This window comes from Triturus cristatus, chromosome 2_1 (genome assembly GCF_964204655.1).
Source record: "Triturus cristatus chromosome 2_1, aTriCri1.1, whole genome shotgun sequence".
Taxonomy (NCBI): domain Eukaryota; kingdom Metazoa; phylum Chordata; class Amphibia; order Caudata; family Salamandridae; genus Triturus; species Triturus cristatus.
The window spans coordinates 68,872,349-68,893,317 of NC_140581.1; the positions used below are offsets into that span (position 1 = coordinate 68,872,349).

General features: G+C 48.3%; 1 protein-coding gene across 1 annotated transcript in view; it reads left to right on the forward strand.

The window, feature by feature from the left end:
- LOC146863753 (uncharacterized) overlaps window positions 1-20,969 on the forward strand; it is a 218,590-nt gene that overhangs the window by 14,284 nt on the left and 183,337 nt on the right. The window lies entirely within an intron of this gene.

Genomic DNA, 20,969 nt, shown 5'->3' on the forward strand with positions numbered 1-20,969 from the left:
GGTGGAATATGTAAACTTTTTCAGTCGGGCCTTCGATGGGTGGGTCAAGGGCAGCAAAGTCACCACCCTTGAGGAACTCACCGACCTCATGTTGTGGGAACACCTGGCTGCGAACTGCTTTGTGGAACTACGCCAGCATCTGCTTGACAGCAAACTCACCGATCCCAGGAAGCTGGCATGGAAGCAGACCGCTGGACCAACACCCGGGTCCCCCGGGGCATGGTAGGAGAATACCCCCGAGCCAGTCAGGGACCACCCCGCCAGAGAGGAGGAGGGAACCAGGGAGGGCAGCGAGAGTCCCAGCCTAGCCCCCCAAAGACCCAACCTCCACCTTTTCCAGCCCCCCCCCACCAGTAACTGGACCCCCCGGGAGACGGGGACACCGGGTAACCATAACTTGCTTCCGTTGCCAGAAGCCCGGGCACTACGCCAATGACCCAGAGTGCCCCATGGCCACCCAAATCACCCCTGCAAGACAGATAGCCAACATAGCTCTGGGGGAGGAGGTTGAGGAAACCGGGGAGTGGGAACCCGCAGCTATGGCCCTAGTATCCCTGGGAGATAGAGAGATGGTCCCTGGTAGCCTCCTGCCCTCCAACACGAAGAAATACGGGCAGCTCGTCAAGATCAATGGCCACCAAATAGAGGCCCTGCGGGACACCGTGGCCAGCATCACCGGTGTCCTCAGGCACTTAGTCCCCGAGGAGCAGATCCTCCCCAACGTCTTTTGCCCGGTAATTTCCGCAGATAATAGAGAGAGTATGTGTCAGGTAGCCCTGGTGCCGTTTGAGTGGGGTGGGGTGACAGGTAAACTGAGGGTTGCCGTAAGAACCTCCCAGCCGGTCGACTGCCTCTTAGGGAACGACCTGGAGAGTTCTCCCTGGAAGCACGTCGAGCGCAAGGCCCACCTAGGAATGATGGGGCTCCCCGAGTGGGTGTGCGCCACCACCCGATCTATGTCAGCTCGACTTTCCCCCCTGGGAGAAGTCAAAGACGCCCCGACCGAAGAAGTCAGAGCAGTAACCACCGAGGGTCCTCCCGTCCCCCCATCGGAAGGGCCAGTCGCCAGCGACGAACCCTCACTGTCCGTCACCGCCCCGGTCCCCGAGTTAGGCGATCTACCCGAATTGGCCCAATGGCGCCACGAGGGCGGGCCCACCCGGGAGGAATTTTGACGGGAGCAAGCCACTTGTCCTTCCCTGGTCGGACTGCGGCGCCAGGCCGAGGGCCAAGCCGCAGGCGACCAAACTGGAACGCACCGAATTTATTGGGAGAATAACATTTTGTACAGTGAGCAGAAGTCGGTGGAGCTGGTATCCGGACGGGTGCTGGTGGTACCCCTCCGCTTCCGAGACTTCCTCCTGGGCTTAGCCCACGACGTCCCCCTCGCCGGCCACCTGGGTCAAGACAAGACCTACAGCCGTCTCGTGACCCATTTTTACTGGCCTAGAATGAGAGCAGCTGTAGAAGCCCACTGCAAGTCCTGTCCCACGTGCCAAGCTAGTGGGAAGAGTGGGGGAAGCGCAAGGCTCCCCTCCAACCCTTCCCGGTCGTCAGTACCCCCTTCGAACGAGTCGGGATCGACATTGTGGGGCCCCTGGACCCCCCCACCTCCCAAGGTCACCGTTTCATCCTGGTCCTGGGGGATCACGCCACCCGATACCCTGAGGCTATCCCCCTACGCACCGTCACGGCCCCCGTGGTGGGCCGGGCCCTGATGGGGATCTTTTCCCGGGTAGGTTTTCCCCGCGAGGTCGTGAGCGATCGCGGCACTAATTTTATCTCGAAGTACATGACGTCCCTGTGGCAACAATGTGGAGTGTCCTATAATTTCACCACCCCGTACCATCCCCAAGGGACCGGCCTAGTAGAGAGGTTTAACAGGACTCTGAAAGGGATGATCACCGGCCTAGAAGAGCCCCTCCGGCGTAAGTGGGACGTCCTGCTCCCCTGCCTCTTGTTCGCTTACCGAGAAGTTCCCCAGAAGTCCCTAGGGTTCAGCCCATTTGAGTTGCTCTATGGACACCCCGTCCGAGGTCCCCTCAGCTTGGTTAAGGAAGGGTGGGAGGCGGCACCCCAGACCACCCCACGAGATGTGTTCCAATATGTTCTGACCCTCCGGAACCAGACCAGGAAGTTCCGAGCACTGGCCGAGGCCAACCTAGAGGCAAGCCAAGAAGAGATGAAGCGCTGGTACGACCAGAATGCCACTCTGGTCGAGTTCCAGCCGGGCCAACAAGTATGGGTCATGGCCCCCGTGAAGCCAGGCGCCCTCCAGGACAGGTGGACCGGGCCCTACAAAGTGATTGAGCGGAAGAGTCAAGTCACATACTTGGTGGACGTCCAGTCGCCTCGGGATCCCCTTCGGGTCCTTCACGTGAACCGCCTCAAGCCTCACTTCGTGCGGACAGAACTGAGCCTCCTGCTGGCCACCGATGACGGGGCCGAAGATGAGTCCGATCCCCTCCCGGACCTCCTGTGTGTCAAGGAGCAGGATGGCTCAGTGGAAGGAGTGAACCTCTCCCCAGCTCTCACTGCCCAGCAACAAGAGGACTGCCGCCAGCTCCTAGGACAATTTGCCGACCTCTTCTCCCTGATCCCCCGAGTCACCGACTGGTGTGTCCACGACGTGGACACCGGGGACAGCCCGCCGGTGAGACACCGAGCATACCGGGTCCCTGACCGGGTCCGGTCCTGCATTCAAGCTGAAGTCTCGAAGATGTTGACCATGGGGGTGATCGAGCCATCTGACAGTCCCTGGGCCAGCCCCGTGGTCCTGGTCCCGAAGGCAGCGGCCCCCGGTGTCGCCCCCGAGCTCTGATTCTGTGTGGACTACCGGGGGCTCAATGACGTCACCCGAGCCGATGCCCACCCCATTCCACGGGCCGACGAGCTCATTGACCGACTCGGGGCAGCCCGGTTCCTCAGCACCTTCGACCTCACCTGCGGATACTGGCAGATTGCGCTCACCGAGGGAGCCAAGGAGCGGTCCGCCTTCTCCACCCCAGATGGGCATTACCGCTTCCGCGTAATGCCCTTCGGAATGAAAAATGCCCCGGCCACCTTCCAGCGACTGGTGAATAGAGTCCTGGCCGGGCTGGAACAGTTCAGCGCGGCCTATCTAGACAACATCGCCGTTTTCAGTTCCGAATGGAGTGAGCACCTCCAGCACCTCCGGAGGGTGCTAACCACCCTGCGCCAGGCAGGCCTCACAGTAAAAGCCAGCAAGTGCCAAATTGGGCAAGGATCAGTAGTCTACCTGGGGCACCAGGTCGGGAGTGGCCAGGTCGCCCCTCTACAGCCGAAGATCGACGCCATCTTGGCCTGGGAACCCCCCACCACCCAAACGGAGGTCCGAGCCTTTCTGGGCCTCACTGGCTACTACCGAATATTCATCAGGGGGTATGGCAGCCTTGTCAGCCCCCTCACAGAACTCACATCCAAAAAACAGCCAAAGAAGGTGCAGTGGATGACTGCCTGCCAGGAGGCGTTCGATGCCCTAAAGAAGGCCATGTGTACGGCCCCCGTCCTCCAGGCTCCCGACTACTCCAAGGAGTTTGTAGTCCAAACCGATGCCTCCGAGCATGGCATTGGGGCCGTCCTGTCCCAGGTGAATGACCAAGGCCTAGACCAGCCCATCGCCTTCCTCAGCCGGCGGCTGTTGCCCAGAGAACAGAGATGGAGCACCATTGAGCGCGAAGCCTTTGCCGTGGTCTGGGCACTCAAGAAACTACGCCCCTACCTGTTCGGCACCCATTTCAAAGTCCAAACCGACCATCGGCCCTTGCGATGGCTCATGCAGATGCGAGGAGAAAACCCCAAGCTACTGCGGTGGTCAATCTCCCTCCAGGGGATGGATTTCACCGTAGAACATCGCCCTGGTACGGACCACGCCAACGCTGACGGCCTCTCCCGGTTCTTCCGCCTCAGCGAGGACAACCCTTCAAGATGATGGGCAGTTCTCTCCGGCTTTCAGCTGGGGGGGACGCGTGTTGGACCCGGCCTCGTAGCATGGCTCTACTTGTCCCCGCACCGCCTAACCTGGTACCTGCAGCCCCGAGCCCACGGCCTAGCCGCTCCTTTCCACCAGAACACACGCAACCGACACGGACATCCTCGTCCATGGCCTCTCTCCCTTCGGCTACCCCGGGCCCGCGTGCCCACTTCATGCACCAAGATGGCCGCCCGGCCCCAGCGCGACCCGGGCCTGGCGGCGCCACTCCGGCTGGAGGACACCACGCTTGCCAGGGGATGAGAGAGGGAGGAGCAGTTTCTATCGCACCTCTGAACTCCCCTGGGACGATGAGTTTCGATCGGCCCTCCGGCCTCCCTGAGAGCTGGCTCCACGCCTGCTGGGTGTCTGGGACTCCTCCCGACCCGGCCCTGAGAGGATCAAAAGACAATGGCAGGAAACCCCGACAAGCGACCCCCAGGTGACAAGACCCCTGCCTGCACAGACTCCGGACATCAAAGAGGGGTCGACCTATAACAAGGGGTGCTCTGAGACTGTCCGGCAGATTCGACGCTGGAACAACGAGAGCCTGCTGACGCGGTCGCGGCTCCTGGAACTTAGAACCACCTGAGCCCTGCTGAGTGACTCGCGGCTCCCTGAAGATCGTAAGACCTCCGAACTGTACCTGAGCCCTGCTGAGTGACTCGCGGCTCCCTGAAGATCGTAAGACCTCCGAACTTGTACCTGAGCCCTGCTGAGTGACTCGCGGCTCCCTGAAGACCGTAAGACCTCTGAACTTGTACCTGAGCCCTGCTGAGTGACTCGCGGCTCCCCGAAGATCGTAAGACCTCCGAACTTGTACCTGAGCCCGCTGAGTGACTCGCGGCTTCCACAGACTCCACCGGTCCCGCCGGACCCCAACGACAACAAGCCTACCCCCCAGCTCGAGGATTGTGAGCTGTGCGCCGGGTACGTCCTTGCCTTGAACCTTTTACCAGAGACTGTCCCGCTACCCCCTATCCCTTCCAAGACTCATTGAGCCCGTGCTCTCCTTGTACATATTTGCAGTGCTAACCTGTTTGATAAAGATTGATTCCTAAGAACGCACGGTGTGGTGTTTCTGTGTCGTGTGGTGCCAGAAGTACGATCCTCGATACGAGATTCCTCCTCCTGAGGAGTCTCCCGCCAGTGCCCGGCTACGATACTTTGAGGGTGGGTCTCAGGGTAGTCAGGACCCCCTTTCCGGGCTCCTCTGAGGTCGCCGTCTAACAGTAATTATAAGCATTAATATAGACATCATTTTAGGGGGTGACCAAGTAAGATGGCAGACAGTACGCTTTAGTGCCAGGCTCCATAGAAGCCGTATGGGATCCTCTGGAAGTCTGGGCAACTACCAGTTGCTGCCTGGGCAACTACCAGTTGCTGCGCCAAAGTGATCAGTTAGCCCAAAGTGAGGAGAGAGTCCTGCTGCCAAGTGTCCACAACAGGTTGGCGGCTGCACTTGGTTGGCGAGAATGAGCTGATGAGAGTCCATGATGGACCGACCGTTGCAGAGCGCAGATCCTGCTGCAATGGGGGAGGACCCGGACCCCATGTGCAGCGCACTGTGTCATGTGGTGGACTGGCAAGACAGGTGATGATGGCGACCAGGAGATGGCTTGGCTGCAGGCTGCAGGCTGCAAGAGTGGGGCCTGGACTGAACAAGCCTTTCCAGTAACGAAGACTGCAGCTGTGACCGAGTTGAGTGGAGTAAAGCGGCGAGGTGGGTTTGGAGCCTCTGAAGCTGGGAGAAGGGGCTGGGAAGCCCATAAGCAGATGGAGTGTCTGGTGGGCTAGCCTTCTCTGCTGGCTGCATGGTTGCCAGGAGAGGCCTCAGCGCTGTCTGTGGTGGGCAGTGGCGGGCCAAAGAAGATGTTCTCCTCATAAAGACTGCACTTAAGTTGAGCAGGTGCAGAGTGGCTAGGAGGGCTTGGTGCTTCTGAAGAGGTGTGTGTTAACTGGGTAGCCAGGAGGCTACAGGACTGTTTGGTAAGCCCACCTCTTCACATGGCCATGTGCTGAGTGGCCCAGAACTGAACTGGGAAAGGCATTCTATTTAGGAGGCACTGGGCATTGAGGCTGTGCGGCCACAGTCGAAGAGGAGCAGAACTGCAAACACATCATGGGGTGCTACAACAAATCCAAAAGCTTGCAACAGACGTGGATAGACCAATTTACCAGGTCCATTATGTTGACCACATGATGGGTGGAGGGTAGGGAAAGTCTGCCCTCAGAGATACCCTAGCCCATTTTATTTTTATTTACATTTCAACCCATATTCTCATAGCCATAGAGAACTCCAGGCAAATGTTGGAACACAAAATAGACTCCATCTCCATGGAAGTCAACCTGTTGCAAATGGATCTCCGCAAGGTCAATCAGTGGTTACGAGATATTGAGAAGAAAGTGCTGCACCTAACTTTGGAAGAGCAGGAGCTGTGCACCATGGTCCAGATATTGTTGGACAAGGTGAAACAATTTGATGACCGACTGAAGACTGCAGTGGACAATCCCCAGAGATGCAATCTGAGGCTAGTGGCTTTCCAGAAAGGTAGGATGGCGAGAACCTTGAAGAGAGAAAGATACCCTCTTGATCTGTATTTCTTCTACTGTGCTTTCTAAGTGTTATTAGTTCTGTTCCACTAGTAAAATACGTGAAAGATGTCACTGCATGCCTAGAAATCTCTGTCGCTAGAAGATCTTATTTTCAGATCTTTAATGCCCTCACACACCTTTTTAGGGGTGTCATGCTTCATAATAGGGCGCTCCTCATCGGACCGGCGCTGCAATGTCCAATGGGCCGGGTGGCTACTTTGGCGGAGTTCTTTTGATCTGTAAAATGCTGTATGTGAAGTGTGTTTTTTTGGGCAATCAGTGCTATGTGTGTATTAACGTGAATGAGTGATATTGAAAAATATTCCAGGTCTGTAGAGATTCTTTATTCGTTACAAGAACTGGGTCTCAGTAAAAACAGTGGTGCCAACAGCAGGACTTAAGGTACCTAGTTGGCAAGTGGAGTGTATTAGGTCGACATGTTTCATGTCATAGAGGCTCCAAGCTCGAGCGACACTTCTTCAGGACCTTTGGTAGGTAGTGACGAATCCCAGTGGAATACGTCAAATAGATATAAGCCTCCACAGTCGGAGGACGTTATAGGTTCACAGGGGAATCCCTATAAAGGACATCACCCAACCTTTCCACCTAAGTCAGTTGGGAGACAAAAGGGGAATGGGAGGGAGGGGAGGACACAGGAAAGCGACATGAGGTGATATACTTCAAACAAAGACAAAAGTTTCAAAGAAGTATACTGTCAACATTAGATATCTGAAATCAAATATTAATGGTTTGGTGAAAAAGAAATAGATCTAAGATTATAGCCCCCATCATAGACAGAAAAATTCTGGATGGGGAATTGCTATAAGATTAAAATACAATAGTTTCGAAAAACTGGTTGTAGGTGAGAACATACGCATAAACTGGCAAACTATCCAACCGCCCAATCATAATTGTTAAATCTTTCCCGGGATGTGCAACAACACAACAGGTGGACTGATGGTGATGTGCTGGTCTTACCTTAATGTGGCAGAAGGTTATACATCATGGAGGAAGGGGAGTCAGCCCAATATATTAAAAGGGTTACCAACTACAATAATAAGAGAAAGTTTAAGGGCACTCATTAATTTCGAGTAATAGTGCGCCACAGGTGAAAAGCAAAAATGAAAATAACGAGAGTGTTAAGTATAGAGCCCGTTCCCATGGTGGAATATATTCAGTGACCAGTTAGAGATCGAATGTCCTATGCTGGAATGGACAGTACGATAGAGGCTGTAAGGCTCTCAATGTGCTAAATGATAATAGGTGCAATCCTCGTATTGGTACATGTAATCCAAAAAACTCATAATTGTGGTTCAGAAGACCCGAATACGAGCCTCTGGTGACACAGAGTGTCGAACATATGTCCAATTATAAAGAGTGTTAGCCTTGCCCAATTGGCAATAGGAGGCCAACGAATAGAGCTAAGGGGTAAAAAGAGTCCTAAGTTTAAATAAAGAACAGAGGGGAAGGGGCACATTCCTCTCCACAAATGTTAGTAGATAGGGATTTGTGTCAAAACCCATGGTTGGTTGTGCCTGAAAATGCCCATGTACCACCCATGGAACATTCCCTTGACATAAAGCAAGACAAACTAACCCATAGCACAACTTTGCATTACTTTAGGATTCTTTGCAATGCAAATTCTGGTATGAGTTGGATAGCATATACCACCCCAACACTTTGAGCTGGGTTTGCATCATAAGAGGCACAAAGCCTGTGCATTGAGTTAACCCCTTCGCTGCTAGGCCTTTTCCCCTCCTGTGCTAAGCCTTTTTTGGGCTATTTGGGGTAGTGCGCGCTTAGGCCGCTGTAACTTTTTGACCACAGAAGGTATCCACGCCAAATTTGCGTCTTTTTCTTCCAACATCATGGGGATTCTAAGGGTACCCTGGGTTTGTGGATTCTCCTAGAGGGTTCCCAGTCAAAATACAGCAACATTTTGTTTTTTTTGTGAAAAATGGGGAAAAGTGGCTGCAAATGAAAACATCTGGGTTTTTCTCTGCAAATGATATCAAAAAAGGGTTTGTGGGGCGGAAATCACCATTTCTGCAGCTTTTAGGGAATGACAGTTTTTGTCAGATATCCAACATTTTTTACACAGTTTTGACATTTTTCTGGGACATACCCTATTTTTGCTATTTTTTGTGCTTTCAACCTCCTTCCAGATAATGGTAGAAATGGGTCGAAAAGCAATAAAGGATCCTGGAAAGCTATACATTTTTGAAAAGTAGACGAAATTCTGAATTCAGCAAGGCATCATTTGTGTAGATCCATCAAGGTTTCTTTATAGAAACTAACAGGTAAATATAGGAAAAATTAAAAATTTGTTGAAAAAAGCAGCCTTTTGAGTCAACGTTTTGACCTGTAACTTCTTCTAACTATGACATCTCTTTGAAAGCAATGTACGGTTACATCCGGTGGACCTTCCTGGTTGTGGGGATATATAGGACTTGTAGGTTCACCAAGAGCCCAACGAACCCAGAGTAAAAAACTGAGCAGCATTTTGTAATGTTTTTTTTTTTTGTTCCGGGTATATAGCAATTATTGTGGGAAAATGTATACATGGAAAAATCGGTATGAAAGACACCTATGTATTTCTGAAATGGAAACAAATTACAGAGTTTAGAAACAGTGCATATTTGCACATTTTCGAAATTGGGAATACTCATACTTGCATGACACTTATTGGTTATTTTTCAAAATGATTTTTTTTTTACACAATGTCTTTCATTTGGAATGGAGAAATGCATCAAAAATCAATAGGTAATAACAGTTGCTTTACAAATCTGAACTACCCTAAGTCTCCCGATAAAAATTGTACCTCACTTGTGTGGGTAGGCATAGTGCCCACGACAAGAAGTGGCTCAAAACGTAAAGTGAACTCACCACATTTTTTGCGAAGAGTCTAGCTGTAGCTTTTGAACCCTAGCCCTGCCGCCACCTAGGGAAACCTAGCAAACCTATACATTTTTAAAAACTAGACAACCAGGGGAATCCAGGATGGGGTGACTTGGCTGCCTCCCACCATGGTCTGTTACCCAGAATCCCTTGCAAACGTAAAAAATTGACAAAAAAAACACATTTTCCCCACATTTCTGTGATGGAAAGTTCTGGAATCTGTGTGGATCTACAAATTTCCACCCACCCCGTGTTCCCTAAAGTCCTACGAGAAAAATGGTACCTCACTTGTGCGGGTCGGCCTAGTGCCCGCGACAGGAAACGGCGCAAAACGCAACGTGGTCACACCTCAATTTTGCAGTGAAAAATGACCCTTTTTTGGCAAAGTGACTAGCTGTAGTTTTTGAACCCTAGCCCTGCCAGCACCTAGGGAAACCTAGCAAACCTATACATTTTTGAAACTAGACACCCAGGGGAGTGCAGGATGGGGTGACTTGACTGCCTCCCACCATGGTCTGTTACCCAGAATCCCTTACAAACGTAAAAAATTGACAAAAAAGCACATTTTCCCCACATTTCTGTGATGGAAAGTTCTGGAATCTGCGTGGATCCACAATTTTCCACCCACCCGCGTTCCCCAAAGTCCTACGAGAAAAATGGTACCTCACTTGTGCGGGTCGGCCTATTGCCCGCGACAGGAAACGGCGCAAAACGCAACATGGTCACACCTCAATTTTGCAGTGAAAAATGACCCTTTTTTGGCAAAGTGACTAGCTGTAGTTTTTGAACCCTAGCCCTGCCGGCACCTAGGGAATCCTAGCAAACCTATACATTTTTGAAAAGTAGACACCCAGGGGAATCCAGGATGGGGTTACTTGACTGCCTCCCACCATGGTCTGTTACCCAGAATCCCTTGCAAACGTAAAAAATTTACAAAAAAAACAAACTTTACCCACATTTCTGTGATTTAAAGTTCTGGAATCTGCGTGGATCCACAAATTTCCACCCACCCCGCGTTCCCCAAAGTCCTACGACAAAAATGGTACCTCACTTGTGCGGGTCGGCCTAGTGCCCGTGACAGGAAACGGCGCAAAACGCAACGTGGTCACACCTCAATTTTGCAGTGAAAAATTACCCTTTTTTAGCAAAGTGACTAGCTGTAGTTTTTGAAGCCTAGCCCTGCCGGCACCTAGGGAAACCTAGAAAACCTATACATTTTTGAAAACTAGACACCCAGGGAAATCCAGGATAGGGTGACTTGACTGCCTCCCACCATGGTCTGTTACCCAGAATCCCTTGCAAACCTAAAAAATTGACAAAAAAAACACATTTTCCCCACATTTCCGTGATGGAAAGTTCTGGAATCTGCGTGGATCCACAATTTTCCACGCACCCCGCGTTCCCCAAAGTCCTACGAGAAAAATGGTACCTCACTTGTGAGGGTCGGCCTAGTGCCCGCAACAGTAAATGGCGCAAAACGCAACGTGGTCACACCTCAATTTTGCAGTGAAAAATTACCCTTTTTTGGCAAAGTGACTAGCTGTAGTTTTTGAACCCTAGCCCTGCCGGCACCTAGGGAAACCTAGCAAACCTATACATTTTTTAAAACTAGACAACCAGGGGAATCCAGGATGGGGTGACTTGACTGCCTCCCACCATGGTCTGTTACCCAGAATCCCTTGCAAACGTAAACAATTGACAAAAAAAACACATTTTCCCCACATTTCTGTGATTTAAAGTTCTGGAATCTGCGTGGATCCACAAATTTCCACCCACCCCGCGTTTCCGAAAGTCCTACGACAAAAATGGTACCTCACTTGTGTGGGTCGGCCTAGTGCCCATGACAGGAAACGGCACAAAACGCAACCTGGTCACACCTCAATTTTGCAGTGAAAAATGACCCTTTTTTGGCAAAGTGACTAGCTGTAGTTTTTGAACCCTAGCCCTGCCGGCACCTAGGGAAAACTAGCAAACCTATACATTTTTGAAAACTAGACACCCAGGGAAATCCAGGATGGGGTGACTTGACTGCCTCCCACCATGGTCTGTTACCCAGAATCCCTTGCAAACCTAAAAAATTGACAAAAAAGTCACATTTTCCCCACATTTCTGTGATGGAAAGTTCTGGTATCTGCGTGGATCCACAATTTTCCACCCACCCCGCGTTCCCCAAAGTCCTACGAGAAAAATGGTACCTCACTTGTGCGGGTCGGCCTAGTGCCCGCGACAGTAAATGGGGCAAAACGCAACGTGGTCACACCTCAATTTTGCAGTGAAAAATTACCCTTTTTTGGCAAAGTGACTAGCTGTAGTTTTTGAACCCTAGCCCTGCCGGCACCTAGGGAAACCTGGCAAACCTATACATTTTTTAAAACTAGACAACCAGGGGAATCCAGGATGGGGTAACTTGACTGCCTCCCACCATAGTCTGTTACCCAGAATCCCTTGCAAACGTAAAAAATTGACAAAAAAAACACATTTTCCCCACATTTCTGTGATGGAAAGTTCTGGAATCTGCGTGGATCCACAAATTTCCACCCACCCCGCGTTCCCCAAAGTCCTACGAGATAAATGGTACCTCACTTGTGCGGGTCGGCCTAGTGCCCGCAACAGGAAACGGCGCAAAACGCAACGTGGTCACACCTCAATTTTGCAGTGAAAAATGACCCTTTTTTGGCAAATGACTAGCTGTAGTTTTTGAACCCTAGCCCTGCCGGCACCTAGGGAAACCTAGCAAACCTATACATTTTTAAAAACTAGACACCCAGGGGAATCCAGGATGGGGTGACTTGACTGCCTCCAACCATGGTCTGTTACCCAGAATCCCTTGCAAACGTAAAAAATTGACAAAAAAAACCATTTTTCCCACATTTCTGTGATGGAAAGTTCTGGGATCTGCGTGGATCCACAAATTTCCACCCACCCCGCGTTCCCCAAAGTCCTACGAGAAAAATGGTACCGCACTTGTGCGGGTCGGCCTAGTGCCCGCGACAGTAAATGGCGCAAAACGCAACGTGGTCACACCTCAATTTTGCAGTGAAAAATTACCCTTTTTTGGCAAAGTGACTAGCTGTAGTTTTTGAACCCTAGCCCTGCCGGCACCTAGGGAAACCTAGCAAACCTATACATTTTTGAAAACTAGACACACAGGGGAATCCAGGATGGGGTGACTTGACTGCCTCCCACCATGGTCTGTTACCCAGAATCCCTTGCAAACGTAAAAAATTGACCAAAAAAAACATTTTTCCCACATTTCTGTGATGGAAAGTTCTGGACTCATCCACTGCAATTTCTTTCCCAGGAGCATAAATCTCAGAAAATCGATCAACAAAGTGATCAAGGACAGGCCTAATCTTAAAAAAGACGGTCACACTCAGGGTGATCTCGTGGCAACGCTAAATCATTATCAACAAAATGCATCATCCGAAGCAGAAGCAAATACCTGTCACGACTCATGACTGCCGGAAAAATAGACGTTGCCATCAAGGGACTACTAGACCAATATGAAGACATTGATGGCTTCCTAGCAAGCCCATCAAAAAAGTTAAACCCAAGAACTTCTTCATCTCTTCAAGATTTGTGGGAGTCCACCGGTAGCTCTAGAGGGTGGCTTAAGACTGGCACTGTTGTCCCTCAAAAACTGTTCGGCATACAAATTAGTCTGCTCAACAATCTCTGCCAAAAACACATCGTCCATAAACAACTGAAAAAAATTTACCGGCAAAAAGTTTTCAGTATTTACTCTACACCCTGGAACACCAGTAAACTCTGGCAATGCCAGCTGCACCATGCCAGGGGCAACCCAGAGGTCATCTCTTTCAAAGGGAAGCCTTGCAGCCTCAGCCTGCAGCCCAGATGCCTCTTGCCGCACTACACCAACGGGAGGCCTTGCAGCCGCAGGCTGCAGCCCAGAAGCCTCTTGCCGTACTACACCAACGGGAAGCCTTGCAGCCCCAGGCTGCAGCCCAGATGCCTCTTGCCGCACTATCAGCACATCAGTCTCCTCCTCTAACACAGGCACTTCATCCGCACTAAGAGTATCTTCATCATCCGATGACTCCATATGGAGAGAAAACTCACTGCCAGAATCGTCCCCTGCCTCCTCTCCCTCAGATGCAGAGTCAGTCTCTGAACCATGGTCAGAGGAAGACTCAAACAGCAAACCAACAACCTGCTGAGCAGTAATCCTACGACTAGCCATTATACTTACTAAGATAGAAGACTGCACAAACAAGTCAACAACAACCAACAATGTGCAAACCAAGTAAGTAAAGAAATCTGTTCCTTTATCACAAAGATCAATGTACTCAAAAACTATACAATTCAATTACAAGAGACAGCTGCACTCACCAGAAACCAACTCTGCAGTGACACAGCAAAAACCAACGATATCCAACTAGAAAGAAGAAAAAAAAAACAAATTACTGACAAGACAACAAAATACACATCGAGCACCAATGCAAAAAGTTTTTGACACTCAAAAACCAAACATACTGCTATTATTACACCATTTGCAAAAAAAATTCATGCAGAGAAATCAAACACATTTACATTGTACAAAAAAAAGTATCTTACCAAACTACACAAACAGCAGAACCACCAGTAACAAAACGGCAAACTGAAAAGAGCAAAAGCCTTCACCCAGAACAAAAAAGTAAAAAAAAAAAACATTACAATTGCAATTCACAAAAAATATAACAATAAACATTATAACATGCTATGTTACTACCCAAATGGTCAATCGGGTTATGTGCCAGGTGGGGCAGAAAAGAGCTGGCAAAAAAAAGGCTACTCTGTCCCGGGGCGGGTGGGCCAAATACACATTATAAAAATTGCACCCTGGAAGCGACCCTTGCCAAAGGGGTCACTTCCATTTTTATTTACACTAATTCCCTGGTGTCTAGTGGGCTTTTCTGCCCCCCCCCCCGGGGCCAGAAACAGCTACACAAAAGACCGATCTGCCCCTAGGGGGGGCAGAAAAGTCTTGAGAAATATTTGGGCCCCCAGGAAGCGACCCTTGCCCAAGGGGCCGTTTCCTTTACTCAAAAAAACACATCCCTGGTGTCTAGTGGGCTTTTCTGCCCACCCTGGGAGCAGAAACTGCTACGTAAATGACCGATCTGCCCAGGGGCCTAGGAAGCGATCCTTGCCCAAGGGGTCGCTTCCTACAACAACACACACATCCCTGGTGTCTAGTGGGTTTTTATGCCCCCCCTGGGAGCGGATACGGCATCGAAATGAAACCGATCTGCCCCCAGAGGGGGCAGAAAAGACTCACCCAAAAAATGGGGGCCAAGGAAGCGACCCTTGCCCAAGGGGTCGCTTCCTAATACTAAAAAAGACATCCCTGGTGTCTAGTGGGCTTTTCTGCCCCCCCTGGGAGCAGAAACGGCAAATTATAAGACCGATCTGCCCCCAGGGGGGACAGAAAAGTCTTATAAAGATAAATCACCCCCAGGAAGCGACCCTTGCCTAAGGGGTCGCTTCCTAATACTAAAAAAAAACAACCCTGGTGTCTAGTGGGCTTTTCTGCCCCGCCTGGGAGCAGAAACGGCAGATTATAAGACCGATCTGCCCCCAGGGGGGCAGAAAAGTCTTATAATGAAAATTCACCCCCAGGAAGCAACCCTTGCCTAAGGGGTCGCTTCCTAAATAAAAAAAACACATCCCTGGTGTCTAGTGGGGCATCCCTGCTTCATGATCGCGACGCTGTGCGTGATCGTGGAGCAGAAATGCCCTGTATTGAGACATCAGGGGAGAGGAAATACTCTTTCCTCTCCCCCGATGCCTCAATACTGAAGAAATCACCCCCGCGGCCCCACCGGAGAAGGAAACATACCTGCTGCTCCTGGGACTCCTGGAAGCAAATGGCTTCCAGGCGTCCCAGCGCTTCCTGATGACGTCGGCGCTCGCTGTGCGCGCTGACGTCATGGGGAAGCATGGGGGGGCTCGAGGGTGGCAGCGGAAACTCTTCTGTTTCCGCTGCCATCCCCCTCTGTGGGGGCACGATCGGTGCCCCAGGGGGGAGCACCAGCGCTTCCCCCAGGAGCTGTGCTCATGACGGAGCGGTTCCGTCATAAGCACAGCCCAACCGATGCTCATGACGGAACCGCTCCGTCATGAGCATCGAAGGGGTTAATAAATCTGGGACTCAGTGTACTTCATTGACTTATTTAACTTACCTATACGTCCCTAGTATAAGGCACTAAGTGTACCCAGGGCCTGCAAGTTAAATGTCACAAGTGGACTGAAGCACATGTGCCATCACTACAATGAGAATGAAAAACATGGTTGACGCTTGCCACCAGTAACCTGACTGCGCAGGTTCAAAAATGCAAATGAAACCTTTCTAAATAACCCCTTTTAACAGACCTAAACCCTTCTGTTTAGTGAAACCACAGAACAAAATGACAGTTCATTTCTCAGTTCATATCATGGCTATTGAGATGGTTAAATTATATCTGTGCAAACATTTTATTTAGTGATTCTTTGTTGCACTAATTAGTAAAAATCAGTTGTGGGAGACTGCATAGATGATATCTCACCCATGAGACTGTTTCTGCTGGAACCTTTTATTAAAGAAATGTCAGTGGAAGTATTTCTTTTTGTGAGAATTTCACTCACAATAAAAGCAAACCAAAGTTTGTGCAATTTATCATAATTTCCCATTCTTTGGGGTGGAAAATTACGCACTTTTGCATGCTCCTAGAATTATTTTTTCACTGTGGCAGTCAATCACCTTGTGTTCCTAGTTATATATATTTTCTAGATAAAGGAATGGTAGGTGAGCAATGTAAATGTGAACTATCGGCAATGAATTATGTGTCTGTTTTGAAATGAATTAGTCGGAGATAGCACAGGTTATATTAACAGAACAGAGTTTCAAAGAAAAGCAACAGGCACAGGTTATATTAACAGAACAGAGTTTCAAAGAAAAGCAACAGGCACAGGTTATATTAACAGAACAGAGTTTCAGAGGAAAAGCAACATGCACAGGTTATATTAACAGAACAGAGTTTCAGAGGAAAAGCAACAGGCACAGGTTATATTAATAGAACAGAGTTTCAGAGGAAAAGCAACAGGCACAGGTTATATTAACAGAACAGAGTTTCAGAGGAAAAGCAACAGGCACAGGTTATATTAATAGAACAGAGTTTCAGAGGAAAAGCAACATGCACAGGTTATATTAATAGAACAGAGTTTCAGAGGAAAAGCAACAGGCACAGGTTATATTAATAGAACAGAGTTTCAGAGGAAAAGCAACAGGCACAGGTTATATTAACAGAACAGAGTTTCAGAGGAAAAGCAACATGCACAGGTTATATTAACAGAACAGAGTTTCAGAGGAAAAGCAACACACTACTTATATTACAAGACTATAAATGTCAGTGTCAAAGTTCACTAAACGCTCAATGTTGGCAGATAAAGCGCATTCAATCATTTTCTCAGATTCACTTGATTTTCTGAACTGAGAAAAGTGGGACCATAAGTTAACCAGATCCCTAAAAGTAACAGCACAAAAGCGTGCATCAGAGAAAGAAAATGTTGCAGGAGGAAACCTGAATTATTTCCTTACAAGTGTTTCTAGTTACTGAGAACACACCCAAATCAGTTGTTTGGAACAGACAGCAAGAGAGGTGCTAATCGCGGATAACAAAAGCTTCATTAGCATGACTGGAGAGGCCGGTGCAGACTTCCAGACTGGGGGAGGGGCCTAGCTGTAACAGAACACACCTTTGTATAGTTGAAAGCCGGCTGCTGCATGGCTGCCTGAGGAAAGAAAGAACAGAGTCTCCTTTAGCTCAGCTTCCAGCTTTAAGCTATGTTTCGCGCAACAATTAAATGCCACGCAAAGTTCTATGCGCACAGGCACACAGTTTTTGTGAAAAATATACGTTTTATTTTTAAAGAAACCACTTCTCCTGTCCAAGGATATGCTTTCAATGAAAGGGATACATGACTTTCAGAGACCCTTTCACGCATGGCTTTTGGCGATATTCACATTATTTTTAAACAGGTAATTCTCTGGTGCCTTTCAAATAACCTGCCCAAAGCTGAATTAGCTGCTCCTTATTAATATTAAATCCCATGAAGTATGAGTGTACGAGCTCAGCTGCTCTTGGAGGCCGCGGGAGCTCAGCAGGATTATTCTTTAACAAATTAAGAACACCAGAGAACTTTATTGGCGAAACTACATTACAGTAGTTTTCCTTCGGCTAGGAAAAATGTTGCCTCATCTGAAAGAGGCTATGAAAATAGGTGACACTAAAACGAAAATGGTAGCTGAATGGCTTTATCTTTTCTTTCTGATACTTGTGGAACTGCATTTAATATTGGAAAACAAAAAATGTACAGATCGTGACGCAAATAAATATATCAGAGCTGAGTGAACACTCTTTCAAGCTATTGTACAAGTCGGTAGCTGTTAAAATGCAGAGAGCAAGCAGGATGAAGACACTATTGAGGATATTCCGCCACCAGGAAAACTGAGGAGAACCGCATTTCACAGGACAAATGCATGGAGAGCAGGAATTAGTGTTGCATTTCTAACTGTTTTCCTGCCTCATTACACACAAAACTTAAGTGTGGACACTAGTGACTCTTTTTAGTTTGTGACACTGCAGCCCCGGGCAGGTGTCTGTAATCTGGTGAAGGGCAGCAAACGGGCCCTCTTTAGCGAGTGTGACTACTATGAGCTTCACCCGAAAGTAGCAGTGGTGTATATGTATTTGTTAAACGCAGCGTAAGGGTATTCCGGCGCTGAGCAGCTGTGTGTGCCCAGCCCTGCCTGCAAACTACTGGCCATGGCTAAATTGTCTACTGGCTTTGCCATGATAGTGTTGCCCAGCCTCATGTAACCAGGGGCCAGGTGTACGACCATTCCATTTTGCGAGTCGTAAATTGAGACATTTTGTGGCTCTCAATTTGCGACTCACAAAATGGAATGTACAACAGTGTCTTTGACACTGCTTGCGATTACCAATGGGGTCGCAAATGACCTTCCTCATTTATATTCATGAGGAAGGTTGCAATTTGCAACCCTATTGAGAATGGCCAGCACTCATTGAGTTGGTGGCCTGCTGGGGTCAGCAGACCACCGTGTCTGCGACTACTTTTTAAATAAAGCTGTTTTTAAAAAAATACACCCCGTTTTGCGTCAAGGAAAACTGGATGCATTTAAAAAAGAAAAATGAAATGTTTCAGTTTCATTTATTAAGTGCAGGTAGTAGTCTGTGGGACCACTTCCTGCTCTTAAAGAATAATTTTACTGCCAATCACAAAGGGAGAGGGTCTCCTGAGGACCCCTTCTCATTTGTGAGTGGCTTACCACCTACTTGAAGTAGGAGGTAAACTGCGAGTGTTTTGCGACTGCAAATGCGGTCGTAAATCAATGATACATACTACTCTGACTCGCTATTAGGGAGGGGTGCCCTTGGCACGTCCCTTCCTAATAGCGACTCGCAAACACTATTAAAAAGTATCTGTACATACCAACACCCTTTTAGCAGTTGCAAACAGGCTGATTACCCGTTTGTGACTGCAAAAACGGTCATACATCTGTCCCCAGCACTTTTAATTCTTCAAGTTTATATGTGGCATGTGTATGTGGAGCTGGTGTCTGGTAGTGTGAGCCAGATGTTCCGTTTGACAGTCACCCTATGGAATTCATCTTGGATAGCCATTAAAAGACATGCTACACAAACTTGTACAAGTGTATGTAGCTTACCAGGCGAGCAAAGTGTTTTGTTTAACTTCCTATACTTATTGATTGGGAGAATGGAGACAGTTTGCTCTTTAGAATTTTTCTTAGTTTCTTTGGAACTACAAGGCCTGTCCTGTGTCAGCACTTTTGTTCTTCTCCAGATGTCACTCCCAAGCAGTTGAGAAGTGCACCTGCGAAGGCTGTTCTCTCTTCTGCACCTATGTTCTAGGAGTATGTAGGTAGTGCCACCCTTCCTTTACCATCACCCAAAGACACAGAATATGTCTGGATTGAACAAAGTTGGATACTCAAACTGATCATCAGGCCTGATTAGTTTCAAAGTACAGATGAGGAGGCTACAATCCCTGTCTGGATTATGAGTATAAGAAGAGAAATGAAGCATGCAGTCATTGTTCCAGGACTTCACACTTACAAGTATTGCTCCACAGAGTTGTGCAGGAATCCTTGAAGACCAGGACTAGTGTTCCTGATAACCAGTTTGCCAGTTAATCGAGGCGTTAACACCTGAAAAATCCTTCTGGAGAAATTGAGGACTGAAGTGGGGTTAGAATGGAGTAGAGTATGGAGTAGTGACATTTAGTGTAATAGTGAAGCGTGGAGTGGTGTAGATTGGAGTGGCATAGAGTGGAGTGATGCAGAGTGAAATAGTTTAGATTGTACTGGCATAGAATGGAGTAGCATGGAGTAGAGTGGTGTGGAGTGGAATAGCATTGCCTGTAGTGGCATACATCGGACTGACAGAGTGGAGTGCCATATAGTGGATTAGTGTGAAGTGGCGTAGAGTAGGGTGGAGTGGCTTAGAGTGCAGTGGTATAGAGTGTAGTGACAGAGTGGAAAAGCGTTGAGTGTACTGGCTTAGAGTGGAGCTGCTTACAGTGTAATAGTGTAGAGTGGAAGAGCATAGAGTGAACTGGCATAGACTGGAGTGTAGTAGCGTACAATGGATTAGCTTAGAGTGACGTGGCATATAGTGGTGTGACGTGGAATAGTGTAGAGTGGAGTGGCATAAAGTGGAGTGGTGTACAGTTTAATAGCAGAGAGTGGAGGGGCTTACAGTGGAGTGGCATAGACTGGAGTGTCATAGAATAGAATGGCTTAGAGTGTAATAGTGTGCAGTGGAGTGATGTAGAGTGGAGTGGCGTACATTGAAGTGAGGTACAGTGGACTGGTTTACAACAAGTTAGCATACAGTGGTGTAACATAAATTGGAATGTCATTAAGTGGAGTGCATAGTGGTGTGGCAGAGAGCGGAGTGTGGTATTTTAACAAATGTAGTGTGAAAGTGGGTGAACCGATGTAGCTGTAATGTGCCCAGAACATAGATTAAGGAGCGTAAATATAAATGTTTGGTAGTAGGTGTAAATAATTTAAGTAGTGTTAAAGTTTTAACTCTACCAATACTTACTTATATATTGTGCTGGTGTACACTATGGTAACTTTGTGGTATAACGTTGTGAAAACAAGGTAGCATATGACTGGCTAATGGCTGTGTTTATAAAAACTTATTCGGCATCCATGTAGTTTTTAGCACACTTTGGCTCCGTTCTGTGTTAGGGCCTTAGATATATGTAAGAATTAATTTTTTATTGTTGTACTCTACCTATTCCTACTATATTAAGGTAGATAAAGGTACTAAAAATGTATTTATAATTGTTGCTATATTTAAAAACCACTTTACATACCACAGTAGTTACAGTAAAAATAAAAACAAAATTAAAAAATACAATGTAGTACACTATATTAGTGAAATGTAATGTAATA